This window comes from Bubalus kerabau, chromosome 1 (assembly GCF_029407905.1).
Source record: "Bubalus kerabau isolate K-KA32 ecotype Philippines breed swamp buffalo chromosome 1, PCC_UOA_SB_1v2, whole genome shotgun sequence".
Taxonomy (NCBI): Eukaryota; Metazoa; Chordata; class Mammalia; order Artiodactyla; family Bovidae; genus Bubalus; species Bubalus kerabau.
This window is the reverse complement of record NC_073624.1, coordinates 85062493-85084029: the sequence shown is the minus strand read 5'-3', so window position 1 is coordinate 85084029 and position 21537 is coordinate 85062493. Positions and strand designations below refer to the sequence as shown.

General features: G+C 39.4%; 1 long non-coding RNA gene across 1 annotated transcript in view; it reads left to right on the top strand.

The window, feature by feature from the left end:
* Positions 1-21537, top strand: part of LOC129641672 (uncharacterized) — a 72760-nt gene that overhangs the window by 9523 nt on the left and 41700 nt on the right. Inside the window, exon 2 of the long non-coding RNA XR_008709390.1 lies at positions 5971-6095. This is a non-coding gene — a long non-coding RNA (uncharacterized LOC129641672). The remainder of the gene's footprint in view (positions 1-5970; positions 6096-21537) is intronic.

Below are 21537 nucleotides of genomic sequence, written 5' to 3'. Positions count from 1 at the left end.
CTCTGAGAACTCAGACACTTTTTTCTTCCCCATCATCAGCTTGCCAACATTAAAGGCAGTCTCCACTTTTAGACACAGTGCTTGCTGCAAATGCAACTTACAGAGGATGGCTGCAGGGCCAAGGATGGCTGGTCTTGTGTTACATCCGGATTATGCATGAGCTGTCGGATGTGAGGGGAAGCCACCAGATGAATGACCCTGGATGGTAAAAAAGTGAAATATGAGTCTTTATGATTCAATGTCCAATAAGAGGTATGGTGACAAGCAGGCCCCCCAAAATGAACTGATCAAAAGTGAAAGCTATCAGTATCTTTCCACAAAATAAGCAGAGACCTTTCTTCTGAACATAGTAAGTAGTCGCTATTTATAATTGCTACTTAAATGGAGAAACAGAGGGCATCTTTAGACCATCTTCAATTACAAAGCAGGCTCACTTCTCCATTCTCTTTCCAAGTTTCCCATTCTCATTAACAGTATATATGGTAGTTTGGTTCATGCCTTGAGGAACCATTTATGAAGCTACTGAATTATTAAAAGCATGTAGTTGTTCATCGGGCTTCAATTTAAGACGAATTTGGAGCAGTTTTTTTTTTTTTTTTTGCCCCTGAATTGGCAGGAGGAAAAAGGAAAGTAATAGAACTTTCATGGAAACTACTTCCCAGAAAGTTGTTTTTTAACAGTATTTTTAGTCACAGCAAAAATAGGAAACACCAAAAAGAAAGATTCTCTTGAGTTTTCTCCCAAATTTTGTGGAGTCAGCTGCTTATCTGTTTCATAAAACCCTAGATAACTTCCAAACATCTTCTGCTCCACACAATGTGGGCAAGGAGGTGAGTGTGAATGACATGGCGATTATTTAGATGAACATTTTATAATAAATTTTACAATAAATGTTCCATGATTCTTTGTTAGAAGGAAGAAAATGACATTCCATCCTTATGTTATGCTAGTACTTTATGCCATCAAAAAACTTACAGGGAAATAAGTGTTACCCCATGTCCATAAATTTGGCAGACTGATTATGACCATGTATTTATCTACCTCTAACTATCTATCTGGGCTTCCCAGATGGCTCAGTGGTAAAGAATCTGCCTGCAGTGCAGGAGACATGGGTTCAATCCCTGGGTCAGGAAAATCCCCTGGAGAAGGAAACAACAACCCGCTCCAGTATCTTTGCCTGGGAAATTCCAAGGACAGAGGAGCCTTAGTGGGCTATAGGCCATGAGGTTGCAAAAGAGTTGGATGTGACTTAGAAACCAGACAACAGCAACAAGAATCTATCTATCTACCTACCTATGTGATTTCTCATCAGTTCAGTTCAGTTCAGTTGCTCAGTCATGTCTGACTGTTTGCAACCCCCTGAACCACAGCATGCCAGGCCTCCCTGTCCATCACCAACTCCCGGAGTTCACCCAAACTCATGTCCATTGAGTCAGTGATGCCATCCAACCATCTCATCCTCTGTCATCCGCTTCTCCTCCTGCCCTCAATCTTTCCCAGCATCAGGGTCTTTTCAAATGAGTCAGCTCTTCACATCAGGTGGCCAAAGTATTGGAGTTTCAATTGAGCATCAGTCCTGCCAGTGAACACCCAGGACTAATCTCTTTTAGGATGGACTGGTTGGATCTCCTTGCAGTCCAAGGAACTGTCAAGAGTCTTCTCCAACACCACAGTTCAAAAGCATCAATTCTTAGGTGCTCAGCTTTCTTTATAGTTCAATTCTCACATCCATACATGACTACTAGAAAAACCATAGCCTTGACTAGATGAACCTTTGTTGACAAAGTAATGTCTCTGCTTTTTAATATGCTGTCTAGGTTGGTCATAACTTTCCTTGTTTTTCTCATAATTATGTATTAATCAAATACTTACTTTGAATCCAGTGGTGATACATCTCTCAATAGATAGATATAAAGATACTTGTAATATGTTCTTTTCCTCCATAAATGTTCAATAGTTTTAGAAATATTTTCAGGAAAACCCAAAGTCACAACACAGAATGTGGCCATCAAATACTGAGAAAGCTAAACCCAGTAGTATCAAGATGCTTTCATAGTTCAGAAAAGAAACATTAAAAGAAGAATAGAATGGAAGGTCCAGATCTGAGAGATACTTTCTGGCATAAAAAGTAATCAAATTAGGTGAGCAACTGAGTTATTGGTGAGAAAAGTAAAGAAAAGTAAAGGAGTATTTGTTGATCTAGAAGATTGGAGAAAATGATCATGGATTTAAGAGGAGGTACATGTTTGGGAAATGAGAAGTGGATAAAAGCAAAGCTTGAGATAAGTTTTAGGCAAATAGTTTAAGGTAGGGTACAAAAGGAGATGATGCGAAGAGCCCAGACAGGAGCCAGTTCATGAAAATCTTTAAGCTGTATTAAGAAGCTTAGGTTGATTCAGTAAACAATGGTGAACCATGGCAATGCTAGAATTAGGAAAGTGACCTGACCAGATGAGGATTTCAAATACAGCATCCAGATTGTTTAAAGGGCAATGTAATGTGGATAAGCCAGTTAGCAACCAGGAAGAGCAGAGGTTTGGTTAGGGAAATATTCCAGGTACACAATTATGATGGACTGAACTGGGAAAGTCTAAAATATTGAGAAATAATCATAAGATAAAATTGGTAGGATTGGCTGGTGGATTGTATGTGGGAGATAAGGGAGAGGAAGTGACTTTGGATGATTCAGTTTCTGGCTGGAGTAATAAATGAATAATGTTGCAATTAATTAATACAGGAAACATCAGAAGAAAGAGTGGGTTTGGAGAGAGAGAGAAAATTCAAATCCACTTTGAACATGTTGTATTTATACATGATGAGTAAGACATCTCAATGGACTAAACTGGAAGGTAGTTAAATATGTGAGTCCAAAGATCAAGTGAGAACTGCAAATCTGATTACAAGGAAACAGGATACAGCAGTAGTTGAAATCAACAAAATGAACAAATTTAATCCAAGGAGTGTAAAGATAGAATGTCAGAAGACCAAAGACAGAAACCCAAGGAGACAACCAGCATTTGGGAATACAAAAAGAAGAGCAGTGCACAAGGAAGACTAAGAAATACTTAGGAAAATACAGAAGAGTTCTGAAAGAGCCCCCTCATTGATGTTAACACAGTAGAGACTAAAGATTTAACGTGTGGATGATAGTGTCAATACTTCAGAGATGTTCAGTAAAACAGGAATTGCAATAACACAGGAAGTTTATCAACAACTTGGCTTTTCCCATATATTATCAGAAGCTAACCTGGTATCCCATGGTGCCATTCAGCTAAAAGACACCTTTCTCCTGACCCTTTCTCTTTCTTCCCAGCACTATGGAGTCCGATTGTCACCATCCGTATACCTAGGTTTTTGCCTTGACCATCAGTCTATATGTAGTCTGTTCTGTGACTTTGCTTTTTATTCTAGGACCCTCTCAGGAATTCTACCTAATAGCTGCATCCATAATGCTTCCCATGTTTCTTGCTTGTTCATTTGTCTATATTTGTCTTATATTTTCCATATATCCAACTATGAATTGAGGGCTCATTGAGGATAAACACCTTTCGCACATCTACCCTTTCCCCAAACTCCTGCTAATAATGTTTTAGACCCACTGATTTGGCCTTACCTGAGAATGACCATATCTACTGGATTAATGCCTTTGGGACATTTCCCAGTGATGTTGCTGGGGCTGACTCTATATAAAAGTTAGCTTTCTGTGTGCCCTCATCCCAGTTAGGATTCCTGTCCTCCCATAATTCAATGTCTCAGATCTATATCACATCTATGATCATGTTGAATTTGAGGTATGGTAGGGGATTCGAACAGAAACACTGGATATGCCATTTCAATTATAGGCTGCAGAGGAGGTACAAGATATAACTTTAGGAGTTGAGATATAATTTTAGGAGCAGGACAAAGGAATGACAGTGAGAAATCTTTAACACGTATCAATAAAGATTTCACACTATCAACCCTTGATAGAGTGAATAAAGAGAAAATATTATAGGGTTTATGACACTTTAAAGGACAATCAGACTTAAAGTGAGAGAGGAGATAAGAAGTCTGAGACATGAAAGGAGAAGCAGAAAAATGGAAAACAGAATAGAAGACAAAGTGAAGTTAACAAAGAGAATGAGAACAGAGAAAAGATCTTCTAAAAAAACAAAAAAAGTCATCATTTTATCTTAATACTTAAGAGAATGATATCAATGAAAGCAAAGCCAGACATAAGTGACTTCTATGGGAATGGTTAGAATAAAAGGAGAGGGAGTGAATTTAGGACATTTGAAAAGTTTTTGAAGAAAGTAAAGAATTTTAACTGGTACTTTAAAAAGAAAATGCACACAAAATTTTCTGTACATTGAATCTTATTTCCTTGCATCCCAAACACCTACAAAAGTGCCTAAGTAGAGCAGCAGTTCAATAAATATTTGCTAAATGAATGAGCCTTGGTTTTGCTTTTATTTTTATTTCAAACATATGTATTTGGTATAAAGTGAAGATGTTAGACAAAAAGCAGATCCTTGTGATAGTAATATCCTGAAAACACTGGTCATGTTTAGAGTCCAGCATTTCAAGAGATGAAGTTTAAATTGGAGGAAAGTGGAGGAGAAAGAGACATAGGAGAATAAACATTAAGAGTTGAAAAAGTAGGCAGATCTGATGTGTATTTTGTCCTAAAGTAGTGGGGTCTCATGACAGTATTGGGAGGTGAAAGGAAACAATGCTTCTAAACTGGTTGCTAAAGCTGAATTAAGATGCAAATTTTCAATGTTAAGGAACATTGAAAACATTCTGTAGACTCAAAAATAAAATAAAATTTAATTTAATTTAAAAGGCAGGGAAAACAACTGGTAGTGGTTATCCAAGGTTGAGAGTTGATGAGTTGGGCAGAAAGAAGAATCACAGAGGCCAACTGAGAAAGTTTGCTGTGGATACAAGGCTGGCTCAGAAAAGAGAGACAGGAGTCACTATTTGAGTACGTACTGGTGCCAAGGAGAACTAAGAATAAAAGTTGGATTAAACGGGGGAAAGAGGCAGGTAAAAAACTGGTTGAAACAGTTAAGTGCTGAATGAAAGAACTTGGAAAGAAAAATATTGACTTGGACTGACAAAGTTCAGGCTAAGTGACTCAGCAAAAAAGGATCTACAGGTCCATAGAATCAGGAATGAGAAGAAATCAAATCAAGGAATCTTCAAGGTCAAAAGTGTAAGTTTTGAAGTTATTGAAGAAGATTGAAGAGCACATGGAAACGGAACTTTTGTGCCAAATCATTTATATAACTTGAAATAAATTATAGGGTGTGGTAGACAAGAGCAGTGATGTTTTAAGGAAGGTCACATAGAGGAAAATAATGGCTTAAAAGTGATAAAAATAGGAGGTGCTTCAAAGGGCAAGGTCCTTCAATTCCAACTGTTATGTTATCATGTGGAAGCAGAAACACGTAAAAATAAAATAAAATAAAGTGTTCTTCTGGTTAGTTTACACCATAGTTGCTCACACACCTGGTTCATTGATCAAGAAATGGAATACAAAGGGAAGCCAGTTCTCATACAAGCCCACCTATTCAAGGTCAGTTTAGGCAAGATCTGCAAGGAAAATGAAAATGGGAATAGAGATTGAGAGAGCAATATTTACATTAGATGAAAAATAAGCATGAAAAAAAGATAATTTTGTCTTACAGAGACAAGTGGTAGGCACAATCCACAGGTACAAGGGAGCAGAACACTTAGAGAAAGAACAACTTCAGAACACAAAGATGCAAACATAAAAGCACACTGCACAATGCCAAGCCCAAACTCTGCCACGTGAGTGGAACATCTTTGAGGTAGAGTTTACATCAACTGTTTCCTTTAGGCAACTATTTGGAATATACTGGTGTTAATGTTCTTCCAGCTACATTTTGCCTGGGAATCACTGAGAAACAGGACTGGATGGAGGAAGAAAGGGCTCTCTAAACAGTTCTTTTTGTGTTTTTTCAGCTTTGGAGGCATCCGTACTACTCAGCAATCAAGAGTTATGGCTATACCAGTGCTTGGAAGAATTCTGCTATCAAGCATTCAGAAGAAGTTTATTTTTAACCAAAGAGCAGCTATAATTGAATCTGGTGGGTATGTTTTGCATATCTTATCAAATACATTGTGGTAGTTATGTCCTTGCTGCTGCCGCTGCTGCTGCTAAGTCGCTTCAGTCGTGTCCAACTCTGTGCAACCCCATAGACGGCAGCCCACCAGGCTCCCCCGTCCCTGGGATTCTCCAGGCAAGAACACTGGAGTGGGTTGCCATTTCCTTCTCCAATGCATGAAAGTAAAAAGTGAAAGTGAAGTCGCTCAGTCGTGTCCGACTCTTCGAGACCCTATGGACTGCAGCCTACCAGGCTCCTCTGTCCATGGGATTTTCCAGGCAAGAGTACTGGAGTGGGGTGCCATCGCCTTCTCCGAGTTATGTCCTTAACACAGACCAAAAATTAAAAAATATGTCACTCCTTATTATGTAATTAAATTTAAGCTGATTTGACAAACTATGAGGGCAGTCAGAAAAAAAAATGTTTTAATCTAAAGGAAAAAGAAACATTCTGCTGCATGTTTAATCATATATAACTATATTGTCTTCTTGTTTGCCTGAATTACTCAAGAGTTAAAATGGCTGTCGCACTGCTCGAATATGACAGAGTAAGTTGTTTGTATGCGTCTTCCACTCTAGGGCTTTGTGGCAGAGTGGTTTTCTGTATGACTTTTGAAGGAGGGGATGGGAGATAATTCAGCAGATGGGGACTGTAAGATTTTTCTTTCATGTCTCAAATACAATATGAAGTGAACTATGAAGTTAACCAGCCACAATTCTTTGCAAAGGTCATCTGGTCTCAACTGATTTCATGTTCTTGCCACAAAGTATTCTTGATCTAAAATAGATTATGTGGAAAAAACTCAGATGTAGCTCTATTCATTATTAATTCATTTCAAATATTTGCTTCAATTCCAGGATAATAAACACAACCTTGACTAAGTCATTCTTTCCCAATTGCAATCCATACTCAATTATCTATGTTGATCTTATAAATGTACTATTTTTATTCATTTCATGAATGTTTGAATTTTTGGTGTTTTTTTAATTATGTTTTGTGATTTTTGTTGTTGCTTGTATTTTTTTCCTCTTCTGGATACTTTCCTTTGTTCATTTGTTTTGGACAGAACAGTAAATAAAGGATAGGTTTCAACCTGGCAGGGCACAAATATGACTTTGCCAAGTAAATTATGAATAAGAACAAATCCACTTCTTCTTTAACATCACAGTACAGAAATGTATCTGTTTTTCTAATCATGCAGAGGGAAAACAGCCAATCAAACTCTATTGATTAAATACCTGGAATTTATTTTAAAAACAGTTTTGTAAGGATTCTATATGCTCAACATTGTTATAATTATCCTAATGAATACAGAGAAACAAATAGGGATATGGTTTCAGCATTTAAAGTATCTCTCACCTTGCTCAACTACCAAGATTAAATAATACTAAATAATGCTTGAAATAACAAGGAACAATTTAAGATAGTGAGCAACTAAGTATTAATCCCAAAACAGGAGGTCAGTGTGGGTTTTTAAGATAGTGAGCAACTAAGTATTAATCCCAAAACAGGAGGTCAGTGTGGGTTAGGGTTAGAGAAAGTTCAGTGAAGGAGATAGAACTTAAGTACTAGAGAAATGACCTTAACGTTTGGGTAAGACCTGTACAGTGGCAGTGAGGAGTAAAGGCAGGAGGAAGTAATGAGAATAAGTAACAAAAAAAGCAGTGAAAACAACAAGAAGGGGAAGGAGGAAGAAATGAGAGGAAGAAAAGGAGGACTTGCAATGAGTGATTATTATGCTCTAGGAACAAGGATGGGTATATTATACAATCTATAATATCTGTGATATTGTGTCCTAAACACTTTTTTAAGTTTCTTGACCTAAGTCCAGCTTCTTCCAGTATTTCTCTTCTGTGCTGAACTCTTTGAGCTACCCATCTTCCTTCCTCAATTCTCTTTCCAGCCAGCATCACCCAAGGACACAGTAGATAAAAGGAAAGGAAAGCAGAGCTGGGCATCTTTCCTCTTGACATTCTTCTGTGCTCTATCCTGTAATATTTGTATCTTTCTGTAATCAGAAGAAGCAAGGCCCCACTGCTTCTCCTGGCCCCATAAGGTAACCTCTGCTTCCCTTTGTAGGGACTGTACTATATTTGTTCCTGCCTCCTACATCTTCACCCCAGCTTACTTCTCCAGAGTTGCGTTCCCTCACATTTCTTTAGGAAAAAATCCTTCGGAAAAATTTGAGGGTTGGTGGTGGTCTAATTTGATGGCTTCAAAATTATGTTTAAATTTTAAGAGGAATTCTATTACTTAAACCCAAAAGAAAGAGTAAGATTAAGCTGTCAAAAACAAGAATAAAGACAAAGAGTTGCCTATACCTTCATTGGAATGGAATTAAAAGAGAACATTCCCATATTCTCAAGCCAACAAGACAGAATCATACAATTACCTCATCACAAAGCCAGTTAGGCCATGGAAAAGGTTATCTCCATATTGTTAAAGATAACTGGACATAAGTGGGAATTGAACTGATGACCCAGACCCCTTGCACACAATTTTAATAACAAAGAAAAACTATGTCCAGGGGTCAACTAAATCCTGTATCTATAAACTGACTGCACTACTCTCTCTAAAAAGCAGCAGACATGATCATTTGGATTACATTTCTTCGTCTTTTTGAGCAGGATGTGAAGGTAGGAACTGGGGGTAAAACAACAAGTTAATATGTGAGACTGTATTGTGAACTCTGTTTCACTTACAGACCAAGTTCTAACTGATTCACGACTTGGGTCATACAGCTATGTTGGTCCAGATGAGGATTTTTATTCAAGTATCAGTATATAGTAGACAAACCTAACATGGGTTCGATCCCTGGGTTCTTCCCTTCCCATCCCTGGGAAGGAAGATCCCCTGGAGAAGGGAAAGGCTACCCACTCCAGTATTCTGGCCTGGAGAATTCCATGGACTGTATATATAGTCCCTGGGGTCACAAAGAGTCAGCAATTGAGCAACTTTCACTTTCACTTTCAAGATAGCACTGCAAAGAGGGTCAAAGTTACTGTTTGTTTGTTTTTTTTTTTTTTTAAACTGCAGGAAAACTAAGAAATATCGTTAGGGAATCAGCAATATATACCAATGGTTTCATACTAAAGACCCAGTCTGAGAGCCAGACTTAGAATCCCTGATTTCAACTACTGTGGATATTTAATGATTGGTTAGAGATATTTTACTGGTGTTTTGTCATATCTCTGGTTCTTTTCATCCTGTCTCTGTGTCTCCTTGTCTTGCCAAATTTAGCTGTTCTAATTCCAGAACAGGTGTGGGATGGCTTGGTCTTTCATGGCAGTACCCCTTGAGGATCCACACTGCCTTTGCCTCTGCAGTAATATCATTAAAAAGACTGAGAGGAAATGAAAGGAAGGCGATTTTTCTCCTCTCTAGCTATTGTTGTTCTTGGCAGGGTGCTACTAAGGGGCATAGATATGTAACACTTAAAGCTTAAATACTACAGCTCATTTGACCAGAGAGCAGTTAAAACACAAAAGCTCTAGTAGATTATGCTCCTTTAAGAGTGACTCATCCCCAGTGATAAATAGAGTGTGCCTCCCACACACAAAAACAGATGCGGCAGATACATAGCCTATAGATGCAGTGCTTAGCAAAAGCTTAGAAGCTACAGAGATTTTGTTCTTAAAATAATGCTTCACATTTCCATAGCATTTTCTTCCCAAGAGTTCACAGCATTTGGGATGGCAGTGAGAGGAGAACATATCATTCCAAGTAAATGATGTGAGGCCCAGCTGAAAGAAAAACATTCACCAAATGTGCAGCCAAAAACAACTGCAGGGGGTTGTTGACAGGATCTGGAAAGCCCTCCCCTGGAGAGTCTGAAGACTTGTCCACCCAGGGAGGCTTCTCTCAGGCCGTCCAACAGGCAGGAAGTGTTAGGTGATTCTTGAGGCTATTTTCATTCATCATATGAAAGGAGACAATTGTAATGCATACCCAGCAACGAAGCTGTTGGCCCAGTTAGTCTTACCAAAACGTGCAAAAGCTGCAGAATCTGATGAAAAGGAAAAAATTATATCCATCATGTTTCTTTTTCCATTACTTACTTTTATTTTTGTATTTAGACTTCTCAGAAGAAAGGAAATGCTTATCTGTCTAAGCGGACTTAGGTCTTTATGGCGGCTCTGGAGAACTGACATTTCCCTGGGAAGCTCCACCTGCTACTAAGTAGCAACTGCTCCTACTAGTTGATTTGCTGTCATCCTTAAAACATGGTTAGTTATTCCCAGGCTTCCATGCTTAGTCTCTGAACCCCACATTGCAATGTGGAACCTACCATCCTTCGCTGCTGCTGCTGCTAAGTCGCTTCAGTCGTGTCTGACTCTGTGTGATCCCAGAGACGACAGCCCACCAGGCTCCCCCGTCCCTGGGATTCTCCATGCAAGAACACTGGAGTGGGTTGCCATTTCCTTCTCCATCCTTCACAGGAATATTCTATTCTTTGGAATCAGCCTTCACCTGAGAACAGGACAGCTTCTATTGAGCAATGGAGATTTCATAACAATGGCTTCTATTACAAAACTATCAGAATTCTGTTTCAGGCACCTCCCCTCCCCTGTGTGCACTGTGAACTCCATGCCATGCTTTTCAAATAGCCAGGTCTTAACAATGATAATGGAGAAGGAAATAGCAACCCACTCCAGTATTCTTGCCTGGAAAATTCCATGACACAGGAGCCTGGCAGGCTACAGTCCATGGGGCGGCAAAGAGTTGGACATGACTTCGTGACTAAACAACAACAACAATGATAAAAATTTCAAAAGTTCCTGGAGGTTGCATGATAAGGTTCTACCTAGTTTTGAAATCAATATTTTAAAAATTTTCTAGAAGAGGGCTCCAAACTATTTCAATAATGATCCCAGGGAATGTATATTAATTTATTTATAAATTATACAGGTAATATGTACAGTACAATGTTAAAGAATGGGAAATGAAACAATGTTTTGTTAACCATGGTGACTGTATAGTTTAGTATATCAAGACTACTATATTAGAATGTCTTACTAAAGTAGACACAAAGCTTTATTTTAAATAACTTTTCTGATAATTTTATTTTTTACTAGCTTCTTGGATATTATCAAGTTGATGTTTTCTTTATCTACCTGAGAAATAGCTCACATTTGGAGAAGAATTGTCAGATCAAACATTTTCTTGTAGTGCCCAAATGCTCACTCAGTTCAGTTCAGTTCAGTCACTCAGTTGTGTCTGATTCTTTGAGACCCCATGAATTGCAGCACTCCAGGCTTCCCTGTCCATCACTGTCCATCCCAGAGTTCACTCAAACTCACGTCCATCGAGTCGGTGATGCCATCCAGCCATCTCATCCTCTGTCATCCCCTTCTCCTCCTGCCCCCAATCCCTCCCAGCATCAGAGTCTTTTCCAATGAGTCAACTCTTCGCATGAGGTGGCCAAAGTACTGGAGTTTCAGCTTCAGCATCATTCCTTCCAAAGAACACCCAGGACTGATCTCCTTCAGAATGGACTGATTGGATCTCCTTGCAGTCCAAGGGACTCTCAAGAGTCCTCTCCAACACCACAGTTCAAAAGCATCAATTCTTCAGTGCTCAGTTTTCTTCACAGTCCAACTCTCGCATTCATACATGACCAATGGAAAAACCATAGCCTTGATTAGATGGACCTTTGTTGGCAAAGTAATGTCTCTGCTTTTCCATATGCTATCTAGGATGGTCATAACTTTTCTTCCAAGGATAAACATGATTTTCAATTTAAACTAGTTTTGCAAGAATATTTTAGACATTTATACATTTTGTGAAGATTGGTAAAAACTGGATAATAAATCATTGTTTATTTAATCATGCATATATTAAACTGTAATGTGTAACAATACATTGAAAGGAAAGGTTCAAGTGTATGCACTGCAGTTAAGCACGCCATCCTGCTCCTCCTCTCAATACTTTCTCTACACAGGCATGTTCTGTATGTAATGACTACCTGACATGCATGTGCATGCAGTGAGGATGCCAATGATGTTTCATAAGACAGATTAATAGTGCTTCATTATTAAGGGAGTGAAAAGACAAGCCACAGGGGTAGAAAAGATTTGTAACACATATCAGTAAAAGACCAGTGTAAAGAATTATTACAAATTATTAAGGAGAGGAGCCAACAGCCTAACCAAAAATCAAAAATGAACAAAAAGGAACCAACAACAACAACAAAAAACTTCAGTAAGAAAATGGGATCTAAGTGGTCCTTAAGCATTTAGAAAGGCTAAAAGTCATTAATCATAAGGGGAATAGAAATTAAAACCACAGTGCAGTGTCATTATATGCAAAAGAAGTGTTGTAAAACTAGATCATATGTTAGTGAAGGTATGGAGCAATTAGAACTCTCATAAAATGGCTGTTGGGAGTATAAACTGATACAACCCCTTTGGAAAATTATTCAGTGCCATATGCTAAAGCCTAATGACCAATCTAGATAGCATATTGAAAAGCGGAGACATTACTTTGCCAACAAAGGTCCATCTAGTCAAGGCTATGGTTTTTCCAGTGGTCATGTATGGATGTGAGAGTTGGACTGTGAAGAAGGCTGAGCACCAAAGAATTGATGCTTTTGAACTGTGGTGTTGGAGAAGACTCCTGAGAGTCCCTTGGACTGCAAGGAGATCCAACCAGTCCATTCTGAAGGAGATCGGCCCTGGGATTTCTTTGGAAGGAATGATGCTGAAGCTGAAACTCCAGTACTTTGGCCACCTCATGTGAAGAGTTGACTCATTGGAAAAGACTCTGATGCTGGGAGGGATTGGGGGCAGGGGGAGAAGGGGACGACAGAGGATGAGATGGCTGGATGGCATCACTGATGGATGTGAGTCTGAGTGAACTCCGGGAGTTGGTGATGGACAGGGAGGCTTGGCGTGCTGTGATTCACAGGGTCGCAGAGTCGGACATGACTGAGCGACTGAACTGAACTGAACTGAATATTTCATACCCTAAAAAAGAGGAATTCTAGTGCTAGCTATCTGTTCAACCAAAATATTGGTTCAGTTCCATTCAGTTAATCTGCTCAGTTATGTCCGATTGTTTGTGACCCCATGGGCTGCAGCACTCCAGGTTTCCCTGTCCATCAAGAACTCCTGGAGTTTATTCAAACTCATGTCCATCAAGTCGATGATGCCATCCAATCATCTCATCTTCTGTCATCCCTTCTCCTGCTGCCTTCAGTCTTTCCCAGCATTAGCATCTTTTCCAAACGAGTCAGTTCTTCACATCATGTGACCAAAGTTTTGGAGTTTCAGCATCAGTCCTTCTAATGAATATTCAGGACTGATTTCCTTTAGCATGGACTGGTTGGTTCTCCTTGCAGTACAAGGGACTCTCAAGAGTCTTCTCTAGCACCACAGTTCAAAAGCATCAATTCTTTGGCACTCAGCTTTCTTTATAGTCCAACTCTCACATCCATACATGACTACTGGAAAAACCACAGCTTCGACTAGACAGACCTTTGTTGGCAAAGTAATGTCTATTCAGTTTAATATGCTGTCTAGGTTTGTCATAGCTCGTCTTCTAAGGACCAAGCATCTCTTAATTTCATAGTGCAGTCCCCATCTGCAGAGATTTTGGAGCCCCCAAAAAGAAAATCACTGTTGCCATTGTTTCCCCCATCTATTTGCTGTGAACTGATGGGACCAGATGCCATGATCTTAGTTTTCTGAATGTTGAGTTTTAAGACAAATTTTCACACTCTTCTTTCACTTTCATCAATAGGCTCTGTCTTTCTTCTTTGCTTTCTGCCATAAGGATGATGTCATCTGCCTATCTGAGGTTATTTTTATTTCTCCCAGCAATCTTGATTCTAGCTTGTGCTTCATCCACCCCAGCATTTCTCATGATGCACTCTGCATATAAGTTAAATAAGCAGGGTGGCAGTATACAGCCTTGACATACTCCTTTCCCAATTTGGAATCAGTCTGTTGTTCCATGTCCAGTTCTAACCGTTGCTTCTTGACCTGCATACAGATTTCTCAGGAGGCAGGTCAGGTGGTCTGGCATTCTCATCTTTTATAGAATTTTCCACAGTTTGTTGTGATCCACACAATCAAAGTCTTTGGCTTAGTCAATAAAGCAGAAGTAGATGTTTTTCTGGAACTCTCTTGTTTTTTTTTGATGATCCAATGGATGTTGGCAATTTGATCTCTTGTTCCTCTGCCTTCCCTAAATCCTTCTTGAACATCTGGAAGTTCACGGTTCACATACTGTTGAAGCTTGGCTTGGAGAATTTTGAACATTACTTAAGTAATGCTCAAAATATTGGTGAAAGTGAAGTCGCTCAGTCGTGTCCAAGTCTTTGCCACCCCGTGGACTGTAGCGTACCAGGCTCCTCCGTCCATGGGATTCTCTAGGCAAGAATACTGGAGTAGGTTGCCATTTCCTTCTCCAGCGGATCTTCCCAACCCAGGGATCGAACCCAGGTCTCCGGAATTGCAGGTAGACGCTTTAACCTCTGAGCCACCAGGGACGCCCGAAAATATTGGTAGATAATACTATTTATTATAGCATTATTTGTGACTGCTAAAACTTGACAGCAACAAAACCCAAATGTTCACCACAGTAGAATGGAGATTGTGATATATTCATAATAGGCAACACTGAAAATGAATGTACTATACCTATAGGTAACAATAGAGATGAATCTCATAAACATGCTGATGAGTAGGAAAGTGCCAGTTACAAAATAATACACAAAAAGTTTCCCTTCAGGCAAAATTTTTAAAAGGCAAAACTAGTAAATGGCACTAGAATTCAGGATAGTTTTTTGTCAAGGAGTAGTCATGGATGGGCGTGGCAGAAGCGTGCCGGCTGCGATGGACCTCACAGAAGCGTGGTGGAGAGGAGCTACCCCACGTCCGAGGTCAGGGGCAGTGGCCGAGACTGTCAGGCTGTGACGGCGCAGCAACAGCCGAGAGGAGCTACCCACGTCTGAAGTCAGAGGCAGCGGCCGGGTCCCCACACCCCAGGTCAGGGGCGGCGGCCGAGAGGAGCAACCACACGTCCAAAAAGTGGTGGCTGCGCGGGTGCAGGAGGGCCTAAAGGAGCTACTCCACGTTCAAGGTCAGGAGCAGCAGCGGTAAGGAGATAACCCTCGTCCAAGGTAAGGAGCAGCAGCTGCCCTTTGCTGGAGCAGCCATGAAGAGATACCCCACATCCAAGGTAAGTGAAAACCCAAGTAAGATGGTAGGTGTTGTGAGAAGGCATCAGAGGGGCAGACACACTGAAATCATAATCACAGAAAACGAGTCAATCTAATCACAGGGACCACAGCCTTGTCTAACTCAACGAAACTAAGCCATGCCCTGTGGGGCCATCCAAGACGGGCAAGTCATGGTGGAGAGGTCTGACAAAAAGTGGTCCAGTGGAGAAGGGAAGGGCAAACCACTTCAGTATTCTTGCCTTGAGAACCCCATGAACAGTATGAAAAGGCAAAATCATAGGATACAGAAAGAGGAACTCCCCAGGTCAGTAGGTGCCCAATATGCTACTGGAGATCAGTGGAGAAATAACTCCAGAAAGAATGAAGGGATGGGGCCAAAGCAAAAACAATACCCAGCTGTGGATGTGACTGGTGATAGAAGCAAGGTCCAATGCTGTAAGAGCAATATTGCATAGGAACCTGGAATGTTAGGTCCATGAATCAAGGCAAATTGGAAGTGGTCAAACAGGAGATGGCAAGAGTGAACATCGACATTCTAGGAATCAGCAAACTAAAATGGACTGGAATGGGTGAATTTAACTGAGATGACCATTATATCTACTACTGAGGGCAGGAATCCCTTAGAATGGAGTAGCCATCATGGTCAACAAAAGAGTCCGAAATGCAGTACTTGGATGCAATCTCAAAAACGACAGAATGATCTCTGTTCGTTTCCAAGGCAAAGCATTCAGTATCACAGTAATCCAAATCTATGCCCCAACCAGTAACACTGAAGAAGCTGAAGTTGAACAGTTCTATGAAGACCTACAAGACCTTTTAGAACTAACACCCAAAAAAGATGTCCTTTTCATTATAGGGGACTGGAATGCAAAAGTAGGAAGTCAAGAAACACCTGGAGTAACAGGAAAATTTCGCCTTGGAATACAGAATGAAGCAGGGCAAAGGCTAATAGAGTTTTGCCAAGAGAACGCCCTGGTCATAGCAAACACCCTCTTCCAACAACATGAGAGAAGACTCTACACATGGACATCACCAGATGGTCAACACCGAAATTAGATTGATTATGTTCTTTGCAGCCAAAGATGGAGAAGCTCTATACAGTCAGCAAAAACAAGAGCAGGAGCTGACTGTGGCTCAGATCATGAACTCTTTATTGCCAAATTAAGACTGAAATTAAAGAAAGTAGGGAAAACCACTAGACCATTCACATATGACCTAAATCAAATATTTTATCATTATACAGTGGAAGTGAGAAATAGATTTAAGGACTAGATCTGATAGATAGAGTGCCTGATGAACTATGGAATGAGGTTCATGACATTGTACAGGAGACAGGGATCAAGACTATCTCCATGGAAAAGAAATGCAAAAAAGCAAAATGGCTGTCTGAGGAGGCCTTACAAATAGCTGTGAAAAGAAGAGAAGCAAAAAGCAAAGGAGAAAAGGAAAGATATAAGCATCTGAATGCAGAGTTCCAAAGAATAGCAAGAAGAGATAAGAAAGCCTTCCTCAGTGATAAATGCAAAGAATTAGAGGAAAACAACAGAATGGGAAAGACTAGAGATCTCTTCAAGAAAATTAGAGATACCAAGGTAACATTTCATGCAAAGATGAGCTCGATAAAGGACAGAAATGGTATGGACCTAACAGAAGCAGAGATATTAAGAAGAGGTGGCAAGAATACACAGAAGAACTGTACAAAAAAGATCTTCACAACCAAGATAATCACGATGGTGTGCTCACTGACCTAGAGCCAGACATCCTGGAATGTGAAGTCAAGTGGGCCTTAGAAAGCATCACTACGAACAAAGCTAGTGGAGGTGATGGAATTCCAGTTGAGCTATTTCAAATCCTGAAAGATGATGCTGTGAAAGTGCTGCACTCAATATGCCAGTAAATTTGGAACACTCAGCAGTGGCCACAGGACTGGAAAAGGTCAGTTTTCATTCCAATCCCAAAGAAAGGCAATGCCGAAGAATGCTCAAACTACCACACAATTGCACTCATCTCACATGCTAGTAAAGTAATGCTCAAAATTCTCCAAGCCAGACTACAGCAATGCATGAACCATGAACTTCCTGATGTTCAAGCTGGTTTTAGAAAAGGCAGAGGCACCAGAGATCAAATTGCCAACATCCGCTGGATCATCAAAAAAGCAAGAGAGTTCCATTAAAACATCTATTTCTGCTTTATTGACTATGCCAAAGCCTTTGACTGTGTGGATTACAATAAACTGTGGAAAATTCTGAAAGAGATGGGAATACCAAACCGCCTGACCTGCCTCTTGAGAAACTTATATGCTGGTCAGGAAGCAACGGTTAGAACTGGACATGGAACAACAGACTGGTTCGAAATAGGAAAAGGAGTACATCAAGGCTGTATATTGTCACCCTGCTTATTTAACTTATATGCAGAGTACATCATGAGAAACGCTGGGCTGGAAGAAGCACAAGCTGGAATCAAGATTGCCGGAAGAAATATCAATAACCTCAGATATGCAGATGAGACCACCCTTATGGCAGAAAGTGAAGAGGAATTCAAAAGCCTCTTGATGAAAGTGAAAGAGGAGAGTGAAAAAGTTGGCTTAAAGTTCAACATTCAGAAAACAAAGATCATGGCATCTGGTCCCATCACTTCATGGGAAATAAATGGGAAAACAGTAGAAAGAGTGTCAGACTTTATTTTGGGGGGCTCTAAAATCACTGCAGATGTTGACTTCAGCCATGAAATTAAAAGATGCTTACTCCTTGGAAGGAAAGTTATGACCAACCTAGATAGCATATTCAAAAGCAGGGAGATTAAATCCTTGCCAACAAAGGTCTGTCTAGTCAAGGCTATGGTTTTTCCAGTGGTCATGTATGGATGTGAGAGTTAGACTGTGAAGAAGGCTGAGCGCCGAAGAATTGATGCTTTTGAACTGTGGTGTTGGAGAAGACTCTTGAGAGTCCCTTGGACTGCAAGGAGATCCAACCAGTCCATTCTGAAGGAGATCAGTCCTGGGTGTCCTTTGGAAGGAATGATGCTGAAGCTGAAACTCCAGTACTTTGGCCACCTCATGTGAAGAGTTAACTCATTGGAAAAGACTCTGATGCTGGGAGGGATTGGGGGCAGGAGGAGAAGGGGATGACAGAGGATGAGATGGCTGGATGGCATCACTGACTCGATGGACGTGAGTTTGAGTGAACTCTGGGAGTTGGTGATGGACAGGGAGGCCTGGCATGCTGCAATTCATGGGGTTGCAAAGAGTTGGATACAACTGAGTGGCTGAACTAAACTGAACTGAACTGAGTCATGCATGGGAGGTACAAGGCAGTTCTTTGGGGTTGCTGCTGCCTATTTATTAATCTGTGTTGATTACCTGAGTAATGTGTTCACTTTATGAAATTAATCCAACTGCATACAAATCATTGTTCACTTTTTTGCATGTATGGTATGCTCAACAAATTTACAAAAAAAAAAACTTCCAAAGAATGAAAAAAGCTTCAGCTCATTTTTAAAAAATTATAGATAAAAATAAATGAAAATTTTGTTCCTTTTCACAGCCTACTCAATGATGTGATGATTCACTCTAAAGCATGCTCTGAAGCCACACTCCCTCCCAGCCAATGGTTCTAATGTTTAAAAATTCTAGGTCAAAAGAGAAAAATTGCTGATTTAGAGAATATGGAAACTGTTGCCCCTTCCCTGAAGACCACTTTGTGCTGGTCAGTTTAACAGAATATTAGGAAAAGGGAAAGAGTAAGTTCTTCTCATCTTCCCATTATAAACTTCCTCTAGTCCCAAGACTGAGTGGTCAGTCGTTCAGTCGTGTCTGACTCTGTGACCCCATGAACTGTAAACTGCCAGGCTTCTCTGTCCATGGAATTTTCCAGGCAAGAATACTGGAGTGGATTGCCATTTCCTACTCCAGGGGGTCTTTTTGACCAAGGGATCAAACCCAGATCTCTTGTGTCTCCTGCATTGGTAGGTGAATTCTTCACCACGGTACCTGGGAAGCCCAGTCCCAGTATTGGCTAATTAGAAACTCCAGCATGTTAATTAAATCTCTGCTTTCTTCTATTTAAGTAAGACCAACCCTCCTCCTCTTTTCTCTCCAGGGCACAAAATAGGCAATGCATGTAAATCAAGTATTTGCTTTGTGCAGCCTGGCACAATTACTGAAATTCTTCACATGCTTCAAATACAAAAATGACCTTTGCATTCCTCTCTGCTGATTTCATCACTAAACAAATTTTATGTCATCCTGTAACATTTGTTGACACATTCAGCTACTAATCCATATTCAATATTTAGTGCCTGTTTTGTCTGAGGCATTCTGCTAAGTCCTGATATTATAACCATAAATAAGAAATCGCTATCTTTGTTCTTAAAGATCTATAAATATTCATGTTGCAATTTTATACATTGTTTAATTTTCCAAAAGTTTGTTATAAAATAGTACAACCTAACAGGCATAATTTACCCAATATAGTGAATGAAATTTTTTCATTTCTTCAGCCAAAATTGGTATCGGTGGCAATGTACTACTGTCAGATCATATAACTGGTTAAGTCTGTTGAAGTCAAGAAAAAAAAATGTCTTAGGGAGTTTAAAACAATAAAGAGTAGAGCCAAGAAAAAGGTCCCTTTATCCATTATCAAATATCCTTTAATGACTCAAGTGTAAGTGGATGAAATAGAATAATTAAATTTCTCTTGAATATACAAACATTTACATGTATGTGGAATTTCTGAGTGGAATGTATTTTCATTTTTATTGAAACTAAAACATTTGTTCAGAAGATGAACTTCATACCCAGCAGGCTTTTCAGCCTACTTGCTCACCCACTGTGAGTACCAATCTTGGTATTTAAGTGAGTATATCATTTACCAATAAGGGTACTTAATAATTTCAATAACTCAACAGACTTTTTTTCTAAGAATAAATTCTAATTTAAACTATTCATAAATAAAATGAATTTTAAAATCTAACCATTAGATATTGTTTTATACTATCTACCAGACATATATTTTTTTTTTTAACGAGTTTTACAATTGAAACCAAAAACCACGCCTGTAGACTCCAGGATCACAATACAGTACAATTTGCAACAATTTGGAAGTACTTAAGATCTGATTACAGTGCTGTTATCACTATGCTGGAATTACGCAAGCTGAGTTGAGGAGACTGTTAAACACTGCAGTTTTTGAGAAAAGACTACATGGCATTGAAGGAGTAATAAGATGGGCGTTTCTTTTTGCACTCAGTGATATGACTGCCAAATAAATCAGAGATGACAATAATTTACATTCATTCTTTAATTCTCCCCCTTTTTTTCTTTTAGCGTTTATTATTTGCCTATCATGTGCCAGACACTGACAGGCTGTGGGTACACCAAGTGAATTAAATAAAACGCTGTCTCAGTTTTTTGAAGAGCTCAGTCTGGTGAGAGAGACAGACGTGTAAACAAATAATTACAATGCAATGTGAGGAGTGCTATAAGAGAAGAGGAATGCACTGTTAGCAGAGATGTTACAAGAGATGAAGGAGATGTAATCCTTCTGGAGGGGGAAGGAGGGAGGTTATGAGCAAGAGAAGTCAGAAGAAATTTCAAAGAAGAGATAATGTTTGAGTTACCTCAGGGCTTGAGAGAAATTGAATTTAACCATTAAGATATTAGGAACAGACTTAATAATACATATAATAATATAAGAAACTTTCTTTTCTTCTATTAGAGGACCATGCTCTCTCATAAAACTGTCTAAGAGAATGTGGCATTTCTGTGTCTCTCACTGAATATCGTGCATCAGCGAAACCTAAAATTGGGTACATAGTAAATATCATAGGTGATTCTTTCACCCAATTTTCAGTTTAGAAAACCCTGTCTATTTCAATAGTGTTATTAGATTGAGCCAGTTTCTTTTCCAACAGCTATAAATATCTCTAATCCCAAGAGTTACATCCAAATGGAAGTGTAATTACCTTATTGATGACAAGAAAGCTATAAACATAAATCCAAAAGGGTCAACTCATTCATGTTAATATATAATTTATTCACGTAGGCCTTGTGCCTTTCCAGGTTGCCCAGAATCAAAAAATCTTTTAGCACAAAAACAACAAGGGATTATTACTTTTTACCAACATTTCCACATTGTATTATTACTATTGCCACCAAAGTTTCTCATCACTTTTGTCTCTTCATGTTTGAAATTTAATTTTAAATCTTCAAGTCATCATCTTAAAGACATTAACAATATTTGT